A 10,907-nucleotide genomic window follows, 5' to 3' on the forward strand; every position below is an offset into this window, starting at 1 on the left:
CCTCTGTAATTCTCACGTTCAATTTTATTTCCCTTTTTATATATGGGTACTATGAGAGCTCTATTCCAATCATCTGGAATTCGTCCGTCTGTCCAAGATTTCTGAACTATGCAGTGCAGCTACTGTAAGACTCTTATACCACCATACTTCAGCATTTCTGGTCGAATATCATCTACTCCTGCTGCCTTTCCACATTTCAAGCCTTTGAAGGCGTTTTCTACTTCAAGTATGGATATGTAGTCCTGATTGCATGCCTGGTCAGTGTTTTTTACCACTGTGCTGTCATCACTGCTTGTTTCATTTAGCAGTTTTTCAAAGTAATTACTTCATACTTCAAGAATATCTTTTTCTCCCGTTTTCATGTCACCTTTATCATATCTAACTCTTTTAACAGCACTCTTTCCTCCAGGCCTACGCTTCTTCAACAACCTCCAGAATATTTTGCCACCTTCTTCATATTTATTTTCTATATTCTTGCCAAAGTCCTCCCATGACTTTTATTTAGCTAGTTTTTACACAGTGTTTAGCATTCTTGCATTTGTCTCTATATTCTCTAAGAGCACAAGCTGACTTATTTGACAGGAACTTTTGATATGCTTTCTTCTTTTCCTTCACTGCCTCTTTAACTTCCTGTGTCCACCATGGAGTCCTGATTTTTCTATCTTTGCAGACAACCTCACCACATGCCTCTCTGGCAGGATCAATCAATCTTTTCTTCAGAGTTTGCCACTGAATCTCCAAGGTTTGTTTCCTGTTCTCAAACTCTTTCATTTTTTCTTCAATAATCTTTGTGTATTTTAGTCTACAATTCACATCTGAGAGCTGCTCAATTTTCATTCGCTTTAAAACTTTCTTATATGTTATTCTTTTCAATATGAAATTCAATTTTATCCTGCTCAAGACTAAATAGTGATCACTTCCAATTTCAAATCCTCTGTACACTCTGGTGTCCTGCACCATGGAGAAAACATCACTATCAACAATAACATAGTCAATAAGACTTTTCTTATTCCTTGCATCTTCTTTCCGTGTGAATTTGTGCCCATTTTTATGTTGGAACATGGTATTAGTAATAACCAGTCCATGTCCTGAGCAGAAATCCAACTGATATTTGCCATTATTATTAGCTTTGCTCTTTTCTCCAAATTTTCCCAAAATATTTTTGTATGTCTCACAATCATTTCCTACTCTGCTATTTAGATCCCCAACAAGGACCAACTTTTCCTTTTTCATTGTGTCAGTTGCTTTTTCTAAAGCCTCAAAAAATTCCTGCACTTCTACCTTAGTAGAACTTTCTGTAGGACCAAAGGCACAAATAAGTCTCATTGTCCAGTTCCCCATTCTCATATTTGCCTACATTTCTCTACTTGAGACTGCCTGCCATTCAAGAAGATTAGCCTCGTATTTTGTGTTGAATACTATGGCTACTCCTTCTTTTCCTTGATTGTCATTGCCTGAAAATAACATTTTGTATTTATTGCTCAGAAAGATCTCACCAGTTTTGGTCTTTTTTGTTTCAGTCACCCCTATTATGTCGATCTGGTACTTATCTAATTCCTCAGCTAGCTCCATTTCTTTGCCATTTAGGCTTCTTACGTTGATAGTACCAATCTTTAACTCTGGTGATGTTAAGTTGGGGTTTATTTTCAGATTTGTTCCAGTAGCTGACTTTTCGCTGTTCACCCTGCTTCCCTAGCGAAAACAATGGGGGCCTTGTTTAACTGGGCGACGCCCCAGCCGGCATGAAATTTTGCCATGTCGTACCATCATTTTTTATTTTGGTTTAACCAATAAGACTACAATTTGTTTGGCTAAATCCCAAATTGCCAGCCCATCCTCGTTCGTTCAGTATCCAAGTAGATACCCAACAGGGTGCACCACGAGAAGGAGAGGATTGGACATTAGGTCAGAAGCCCTGGTCGGTTCTCCGCATTCCTTTAAAGGCTATGTGGAGGTCTCCTCTCAGTTATACAACTTTGACCCTTAAGCACCCCCCCAATTCATGACTATTTAAATGTTTAAAAATATGCCAGAAAATTCACTGACATTTGCTACACAGATGTCATTTCCTTCAGTTTTGAGAACAGAGGATATAATTATAATCCGCTTGCAGGCAATTTTTTGACCCATCATAAACAGTGGTATTCCCTTTCCCAAATGTTGAAAGGTTTCGATGTGTGAAAATTAACGATACACAGATGTTATTAGGCGTTCTGGGTCTGAGCTTTTCGACATATTCACAAATATTGTTCTCCTCAGAATATTTCTACTATAAAATATTTATTCATGAAAAATGCTTACAAAACTAAAATGACAAATTCCTGAACTTCTTGCGGAACACCTATTCACCTTCCGTGGAACACAATTTAAGAAACCCTGCTCTATACCATTAAAATGCAAACACTGAACAGTAATGGCCATAGTACAGAACCTTGAGGCACTCCACTACTCCATTCTTCTAAACACTACTCTCAGATGTTTGTCAGTTGGCCTATATATCCATTCCCCATTTGCTCCAACTTATATAATAGTTTTCCCTGTGGTATTCCCTATAGATTAAGGATGTCAGTGCTATAAGGATGCAAAGAGTGAAGGTGAGAGTTGTTTATTTTGACTGGTACAAATGATTTAGCAGGTGACAAATATGGTATTCAAGAATACACAAAAGAGTTGATCATGCGTGCAAAAAAGAAGAGAGAAAGTAAAAGTTGTGAATCTGTTGCCACAGTATGATAGAGGTGAGGTGAGCTGAGACAGAGCACTATAATTGCAAATGAGTCAGTGCATAGATTGTGCAGCAGGAATGGTGTGGAGGTCATGGATGTGTAAATGATGGAAGGATTTATATAAGATGGATGGCTTGATCTGAATAGATTTGGTGTTAGTAGTAATGACAAAGTGTTGTTCAGTGAGAGTTCTAGTTTCCACAGAGTCAGGGAAACTAGAATATTTCCCTGAGATTAATTTGAGTGATCACATGATGCTAAATGTAGCACATTGAGTTTCTTAAACTTTTGTAGGCTAAGCAAAGTGTAAGAGAAGTTGTGGGATGAAAGGAGGTTTATAAATAGCTTATACTAATAAAGAAGTATCCAAAATAAGGATGAGGAGTTTTTGGTACTGGTTAGCTCAACTTGGTCAAAAGTTATAAGCATTAATGAGACTTGGTTAACCAAGAATGATATAAACATATTAACATGTTCACTGCCACGCTACTAAGGCATAGTCTGTTCCTGTACACCAAGCAATTTCAATTCTTCAAGGTCAGTACGGTAATCTCATTGCCGGCGGTAAACGTCATACGAGTATACTCGTAGCTGGCTTGTGTAGCTGGTTTACCAACAACGAGTATACTCGTAGCTGGCAGTGAACGTGTTAATAGAATGCAAGGATATGGTGTCTTCAGAGAGGATAGAAGGAACAGGATAGAAGAGGAAGATTTTCCTAATGATAGCAGAGGAATTAATGCCAAAAAGAGTAGCACATCGGGGTGGGGTAGGAATGGGGATCAGAAGGTAGTTCGTTTGAGGCTACCTGGTGTGAGATAGAGGCCAGCAGGACTTAATATGCAATGGGTTGCTGCTATAATTCAGGGGATATGAGAGAAAATTTAGATGACATTCACTCGCAATTGATGAGTACAGGGCGAGTAATTATTATGATGGATTTCAACTATGGGGACATAGATTGAGAGGAGAAATTGTCCCAAGCAGGGAAGGAAATAGAATGTATACAGATGCTGAAAGATAATTACCTGAGGCAACATGCAATGGAGGGAATGCAAGGTTTAACCACGTTGCTGTCAACAGAGATAAAATACATCACTCCTCTAACTTCATATCCATCATATATTTCAATGTATCATCAATGATATTACAATTTTAATATGCACTTCACATCCATGGTAACCTGGACGTATATACATGTCATGACCGATTGGGTTGTTAAGAGTTCTCAATCTGATCACTGCATCAGAGAACTTAACACTAACAAATCCAGCTATGCTGCCTCTACTTGGAGAAAGTGATCATTTAGCTTTACTTGGGAGATTGCAGACATGCAGAATTTTCTGTTAAGAAAATATGGAATTACAAAGCAAGTGATTATGACAAGCTGAGGAGTTAACTTTCAGCAGTGCATTGGCATAAGAATTTAGAGGGTGGGGGAGATGGTGCTGGGAAGTGGTCAAGGGGTGTTTTGAAAACAGCAGTATCAGAATGTATACATCAAGTCAGAAGGATAAATCTGGTAGGAGTTAGATGGATGAATCACAGAAAAGGTTGTGGAGGAATTATAAAGAAAAAGGTGATCAGCATACCCATGAGCAATATAAGATACAGGCGAGAAGGGTGACCTGTATGGTAAGGAAAGCAAAAGCTAATTATGACAGAAAGCTGGCCAAAAGAAATCCTAGAGTTTCTTTTGCTATGTTGCTAGTAAAAAGAGGATAGACTATGGAAAAATGACTTTAAAAAGTGTTGATAGTGAGGGTGAATTGCTGAATTTAGTAATTCAACAATCTAAATAGTTGAATTACTCAGTGAGCATTTTGTAGGGATGTACCATCTAGGTGGTAACATTGCAATGCCAGATGTGACACTGATTGATATAACAGAAGTATCGGTACTGAGAAGGTACCAATGGAGTGGAAGGAGGACAAAATAGTCCAACTGCACAAAGAAGGCTCCAAGACAGAAGTAATAAATTATAAGACATTCATTATATCAGGAGTAGTGTTTAAGGTATCAGAGAAATTTGCAAAAGACAGAATTCAGGACTGGGTATATAGGAATATGATGATTTATAAAGAGTAACATGGTTTTGTAAAGGACAGGTCTTGCCTCAGTAATTTGCTTACATTTTATAATAAAGTGACAATGAAGTTGGATAAGGGCCAGTGATATTGCTAGATCTTGCAAAAGCATTTGGCAAGATTCCACATTTTGCATAAAATGCAGCAAATAGCAGCATTCTGATTTGGATTAAAGATGGCTGATGGATATGAAAGAGTGGTTTATAAAGAAGTTGAGTCCAGGAGAAGGCAAGTGACCAGTAGTGTACCACTTGGTCTTTGTTTAAAAACTATTGTTTAATTTGTAAATCAGTGATGTAGGAAACGATCTGACAGGAAATACTGTTCGCTGATGATGTTAAATGAAAGTGATGCAGAGATCAGGAAGCCTTAAATAGACTAGCAGTGTGGGCAAGATAAATGACTGCCAGTTTAATGTGGCCAAATGTAAGGTGAGCACTTTGGGAAGTATCACAAACTGTGTACCATACTGATGAAACTCAACTGCAGGAAACAAATGATGCCAGGGACTTGGGAGGGTGTGGGGGGGGGGGGGGGGAAAGCAGTGAGAGAATTGAAGTTTAGAGGGCATATTGCGAGGGTGGCTAAAACAACAAATCAGATTATGTAGTTGCTGGAAAAACACTAAAAAGAAGGGATAGAGAAGTTACTTTCTTTATATAAGGCCACACTGAGTCTACTCTCTGCAGATCTGGAAGTCCTAATTCTGTGGGAATGAAGAATTGGTGGAGAGGATCTGGAGGCAAGCAACAAAGATTGCAGCAGGTCTATGGAATGCTCTCTATGAGAATAGACTGACAGTCGGTGGGCTTCGAAAACTAGCTTATAGGTTAAAAAGAGGAAATGTGACAGAAACATTTAAATTATTAAATGGGTTTTATAGGACTGACACTGAAGACTTTTTTTTTTTCGGTACATGGCAAGAATGGAGAAAATGTGGGGATTAGAAATAAAGTTTATGGAGGGGATGCGAGGGTGTTAGAACTAGAATTCTTGCTTGGAGAGTGGTGGATGGATGGCCAAAGATGGTTATGAGTGCTTCCTCAGAAAACAAATTTAAAGAGAGGTGTGAGAGGTATCGCATGAGTAATGGCTAGTGTGTAAATAATGGATCTCCTACAAGTTATTGGCCTTGTTGGCTGAGTGATTAGCATATCTGATCTCCAACCAAGAGGCTGTGGGTTCGAATCCTGCCAAGGGCATGGATGTTTATGATTGTCCTACTAACAATTTACCATATGTATTGCTGTGACCTGTATCCTGGTACAGTATGACCTTTGATGTCTTTGCACCACACACAAAAAAAAGTGTATGTGTGTGTATCCTATAAATCTTTTGACTTCATGGCACCAATATAATAATAATATTCTGTCAAATGCCTTTGCAAAATCCAGCAGTAACATGGTGTAGCCATTTCCTTTATCTATTTCTGCTATCACAACTACAAAATTACTAAGAAAGGAAGGACCTACTTTTACAAAGCTGTGCAGGCCAACACAGAATATGAATGATAAATGTACGTAAACACAAGAAAGATATTTAATTAATCAGATATTTCGGTCTGGAAATAGCAGACCATCCTCAGTGGTATTACAAGAACAGTTATAAAAAATACAAGCTATAATATTAACAATAGATTGTTTAAAATAGAACAAGCTGCATGATGTTATATCACTAAGTATGAAACGGAATATTTTGAAGTAGAAACATGATTTTTAAAAAAAAAATTAATAAATAAATAAAAATTAATGAGTAATCTTGATTAGACTTTCCCAGATTTTTGATATAGATATACAGTCATTACGATTCAGGTTGGGACGATGGAGCAAGGCCTCCACGCTTTCCTTGAACAAACGTTCAAACCTATAGCGGGATCTATGTAAGAGGCAAGTCCTGGACCAAAGGATGTTGTGGTCAGTTTTTCAATCCCGTGCTGAGCCAATCCAGACTTTTCAGGATTGGCTCAGCACGGATTGTTGTGAAGAATGGAGGATTGATGTTCTTGGATTCTTTTTTCAAGAGAACATCCAGTCTGTCCAAAATGGATAGATCACAGTTGCACAGAATTTCATAAACTCCAGGAAGAGATAAAGTTGAGCGTTTGTCTTTAGGAGAAGGAAAATGAGAAGACAATTTGTTAATAGGTGAATAAGTAGCTGATAAATCATATTTCTTTAAAATTTTTACGATAGGTTCTGAAATACCAGAGATATAAGGAATTGGCACTCGCCGTATTGAAACTTTGTTGTTTTGTGGAGGATTATAAGAATTGAGAAGATGTCGAGTACTTTTTTCAGAAAAGCCATTGAGTTTCATGTGTTGTTGGATAGTAAAAAGTTCTTTCTGTAGATAATCAAAGGTAGAACTATTAGTGTTTGCTCTTCTGATGAGGCATTTTATAATTCCTGTTTTTTGACATGGATGATGGGCTGATTCTTTAAGAATATAACGACCTGTGAACGTTGGTTTCCTGTATAGTGTAGATGTAAGAATATTTGAAGGTGACCAGATGAGGAGAACATCTAAAAAAGATAACTGGTTGTTTTCTTCTATTTCCATAGTAAACTTTATATGATGATGATGCAAGCAATTGATACTGTTTAAAAAAGAAGGTAAAGAGTTTTTGCTACGTGGCCAAATAGTAAAGCTGTCATTTATATATCTTACCCAAAAGGATGGTTGAGGAAAAATAGATGAGAAGAGAACTTTTTCTAAATGTTCTAAATAAATGTTGGCTAAAGCAGGAGAAAGAGGACTTCCCATGGCCTTTCCTTCTACTTGGCTGTAAAATTTATTTTGCATACGAAATATCCAGAATGTATTATGAAATCGAACAGTTTTATAATGTCTTCAGGAAAGATGTCAGCAAGTAATTTTAAAGTTTCCTTGAGAGGTACATTGGTATATAAAGATTCTATATCAAAGCTAACCATAAGATCTGTAGGTTGTAATAAGACATTTTTTAATTTTTCTAAGAAATGTAAAGAGTTCTTTAAAAAAAGAATTAGATTTGCCAATGTAAAATATCAAGCTAAATATTTGGATATAAGGTAAGTAGGAGAATCAATACAATCTACTATTGGACGGACAGGATAGTCAATCGTATGAATATTTGGAAGACCATAAAATCTAGGAGGTCTTGCAAAATGAGTTTTAAGTCTTTCAATTGTCTTTATCTAAACTGATGGCTTCAGCTAAGAGAGAATTTAATTTCTTTAGTTGTCTGTTTGTTGGATTATAATCAATTTCTTGATATGTGGAGCGATCGCGAAGCAAAAGAGAAAGTTTTCTTCTGTAATTTGCTGAGTCCATAACTACAGTTGCTTTTCCCTTGTCAGCTTTGGTGATAATGAGGTGATTATTTTTTCTCAAGGACTGTAAAGATTTCATTCCAGAAGGAGATATGTTGGAAGGAGGAAATTTGGCATTAAGTAGAGAAGAAGCGACTTCTAGGCGAAGAGCAATAGCTTTATCACTAGTTAGATGACTGAGATTTCGTTCAATGTTAACTAGGATATCTAAATATGGTATCTTATTAGGAACAATAGAAAAATCATGTCCTTTTGATAGGATGAGGGTTTCATTTCAGTTAAAGGACGTCCGGATATATTAACAATACAAATTTTTGGAGTTATGAAGGGCTTGGATTGTCTAGATGAAAGAGCTTCATATTTACGGTTTAGATGTTGACTCAGTTTATTATAAACACATTGAGTAGAATGTTTAGCCACATTTAGAACTATGTGAGAAAGATGTGGATCCAAATTTGTGGAAATATAGGTGCGAAGATCAGAAATAAGATGACTGTGAATAGCTAGGTCACATTTAGCAGCTTTAAGTTGGTTACGGATTAGAGATAAACTGGTGTTCCGGTAAATATTGAGCTCCAGGAGATTTTATTGTTTCTTTAATCTTAGCGAAATTGGGAATAATTTTGTTGTTGCGGCATTTTTTTAAGAAATTGATCTTTGGTCATAACCTACCTTGTATAACTGGAAGTTTTCCTAATTTACCGGTTATTTTGGTAGCATTTTCCTCGTGAAAGATAAGAATTTGCTGTTTTAAGGATACTTGTGACATAAGACTGAATGATAAATGCACGTAAACACAAGAAAGATATTTAATTAACCAGATATTTTCTGGTTAATTAAATATCTTTCGTGTTTACGTGCATTTATCATTCAGTCTTATGTCACAAGTATCCTTAAAACAACCAACACAGAATATATCATTCTAATCCACCCATTCCTGAATTCTACCTTTAACCAGCTTTTACAATATCGTAATCACCACTCTGAGATACCACCAGGTCTGTAATTTGCTACTTCTGTACTGAATCCATCTTTATGTAAGGGAACTATCCCCCCCAACCCCCCCCCCCTTTTTTTTCAGAAGATGTTCCTGGTATCGACGGGATGCAAACTTTTCTCAAGCGTTCCTGGAGTTGATTGGTATTTTATGATGAATATAAAGTAATATATAACATATAAAGACACACTTGGAAAGTGAATTATTATTATGTGACCTAAATGTGATAAGGAAGAATGGAATAGGAAATACTCGCCACAAAACTCAAACCTGGGAAAGGCAGTCTCGGTATTTTTAAAGTGTACATAACGCACATACAACTGCACGTACGTACGTATATGAGACACAGGCCAACTCAGCTGTTCAACTCATTCGTAATCGTTCGTGAGTGACTAGCAATGATATTTTGACATGCTATGTTGACAATTAACAGATCGGTAACACAGTTCGGCTTAAAGTAAAATATGAACACTTAAAGCAAAAAAACTCATTTATCAGAGTTAGTTTCTGTTGTTATCCAGAGTTATACAATTATGTAATAAAGTATAGCATGAAAAGTAAAGGAATGTAAACTTCTCTATTACTTACAACTCACACTACAGCACACACACGCAACTGCCATTTTTTTGGGGGTTTTACTCTCGTTTTCAGGGTATATTTCCATGTCCTTAAATATGTTCACTAAAAATGTGCAGAGTATTGTCATATTTCATTAATTTATATATAGTTCTAGATTCTGTATGATGGTAGGCACTGCTGTTTTGATAATGATCCTTATACTGCAATTAAAGTTGCTTAAATGAGGTTAGCCTAAGATTAGTTTTCAAGTATTCATTGAGTTACCTCAAGGTTGAATTAGGGATGGTTCATTCGTTGTCAGTAAAGGCGATCTGTGTGTGACATTATTATTATTATTATTGCACGGGCGCCTCCATGGTGAGAGACTCAAACTATCAACACAATATCTATCTTACCTTTCCTTGAAACTAGTAACAGACAAAGCACCCACAACTGCCTCAGGCAACTCATTCCATTCAGTCACCATTCACCAGCAAAAATATTCGGGCTCACGCCTTTGCTCACCACACTCTTGCCCAGCTTCCAAGTATAACCTCTGGTTCTGCTCCTTTTAGCCAATTTCTGAAATATTTCGTTTGTACTAATCCTATAACATCCTTTCAGAATCTTTAAAATTTCTATCATATCCCTTCAATTTTCGTCTATCAACCAACTCCCCAAACCATCCATCGTCATAGGGAGCATTCCACAGGCCAATATTGGTCACTCATCTCTTGATCGTCTCCATCACTTCCTCAACCCTAAGAAACTCAGGTGATAAGATCTGAGCACAAAAATCCAGATATAATTGTATCGAGGCTATATAAAGAGGAATGATAACTCCCTATTCGCTGCTTGTTAGTGTGTGTTATCAGTAACCAAATAATCTTGTGAACCAACACCTCTGCCTTAGCAATATACCTTCTAAAATTCAACTCACTGTCTTCTACTACTAGCCCCAAATCCCTGGCTTCATCAATTTAGTGGAGTATAGTTCACTCATTCTGGTACACCGCTTGTAATCTTATTTCTTGTAAATGCATAGCTATACTAGTTTCCACATAAAACTAACATTCGTTATGCTTTACCTAATGTCAAGCATATTTAAATCATCCTTCCAGCTCTCTACATCACCTTGTTAACTATCGCCTTTCCTACCTTTGCATAATCAGCAATCAACTGAATCCCTCTCTTCGAATTATTTCCTACATCATTTATGTGGAAAGGA

The 10,907-nt window shown here is 36.9% G+C and overlaps 1 protein-coding gene across 4 annotated transcripts in view; it reads right to left on the minus strand.

The window, feature by feature from the left end:
- The window catches only part of LOC150092666 (protein saal1), a 226,446-nt gene extending 216,676 nt beyond the window's left edge, over positions 1–9,770 (minus strand). For all 4 annotated transcript variants that reach the window (XM_090414561.1, XM_090414560.1, XM_090414559.1 and 1 more), the window contains exon 1: positions 9,710–9,770. The gene's annotated coding sequence lies outside the window, so the exon portion shown is untranslated. The remainder of the gene's footprint in view (positions 1–9,709) is intronic.
- Positions 9,771–10,907: the final 1,137 nt, after the last annotated feature.

This window comes from Typopeltis vanoorti, chromosome 25 (assembly GCF_054136105.1).
Source record: "Typopeltis vanoorti isolate ZY-2024b chromosome 25, IOZ_Tvanoo_1.0, whole genome shotgun sequence".
Classification (NCBI taxonomy): Eukaryota; Metazoa; Arthropoda; class Arachnida; order Uropygi; family Thelyphonidae; genus Typopeltis; species Typopeltis vanoorti.